This window comes from Eretmochelys imbricata, chromosome 12 (genome assembly GCF_965152235.1).
Source record: "Eretmochelys imbricata isolate rEreImb1 chromosome 12, rEreImb1.hap1, whole genome shotgun sequence".
In the NCBI taxonomy this organism is placed as follows: Eukaryota; Metazoa; Chordata; order Testudines; family Cheloniidae; genus Eretmochelys; species Eretmochelys imbricata.
The window spans coordinates 921892-922985 of record NC_135583.1 but is presented as its reverse complement, the minus strand read 5'-3'; the positions used below and the strand labels follow the sequence as shown (position 1 = coordinate 922985).

General features: G+C 55.5%; 1 non-coding gene across 1 annotated transcript; it reads left to right on the top strand.

The window, feature by feature from the left end:
• The first annotated feature begins 1020 nt into the window (after window positions 1-1020).
• TRNAN-GUU (transfer RNA asparagine (anticodon GUU)) lies at window positions 1021-1094 on the top strand. Its single transcript has one exon. It is a non-coding gene; the product is annotated as a tRNA-Asn (tRNA).

The window sequence follows — 1094 nt, the reverse complement described above, 5'->3', positions numbered from 1 at the left end:
AGGGAAGCTCCCCACAGATTTATCTCCTTCCTCATTCAGACCTTCTATAGCCACGTCTCCAGTGCCACCCCATGTCACCAGTCACTGTGTGTGGTCCCACTCTCAGCTCAAAGATCCAAAGCCAGCAGATACCTGATCAGTTCTGACAAATCCCCTCCCCAGCACCCATCCTGCCATTCGAGCAAGTCCCTTGCAAACACCATTTCCCCAAAGTGAAGACTTAGCCCTTGAGAATCTGAACACACCAGCCTTTCTCCCTCTGCTCCCATCTACAGGCTAGTCTACTGCCTGGTCACCACCACCTCTCCCCATGCTTGTTTCCTTTCTACTTTGGACATGCTCCCCAACCAGCTGGGTGACCTCTGTTCCTTGAGGTTAATTCCAGTTTCTTTATCTGCTCTAGCTTTATGGCCCCCAGTAGTCACAGAGCCACCTGCAGCTTCTCTGACTATAGCCATGGGGCCAATTGTCAGAGGCCAGCCTTAGATAGCCGCAGCTACTAGTCAAGGGAGGGGTGGCAATTCCAAGGCTGAGCATGCTTGAACCTAGCAATGGCAGCACTAGGGCCTCTAAATCCTCAGCACTGGCCCTAGGCAGCTGCAGACTCTGCAGTTAAGTGCTTCCCTCCTCTAGGCCATGGCTTTAAGTGCCTGAGATGCCCATCACCTGCAGCAGAGGCCACCAATTCCCACGCACCCTCAGCTGGCATGTAGTCATGCAGAAAGTGCAGCCTGGATGATTTTGGAGGCTGCGGTACCAGGAAGTTCCCATCCCTGAGCAGCAGCTCTGCAACAAGCTCACATGTCCCCCCTCCGCTCTGGGACCAGGACCAGTTCTGCAGCGCTGTGAGAGGAGAGGAAGCGAGTGTTATGGGCCCTGTCTGAGCTCGGGCCTGGCACGATGGAGCCATTGGTGCCACGGTGAATCCGGTCCTGTCCGGACTAGCACCTTGCAAGCTCTAGCGTGGTCAGCAGATCTGCAGGCTGCACAGCCTTGGTAACAGCAGACAGGTCTCTAGGTGTCTCTGTGGCACAATGGGTCAGCGCGTTCGGCTGTTAACCGAGAGGATGGTGGTTCGAGCCCACCCAGGGACA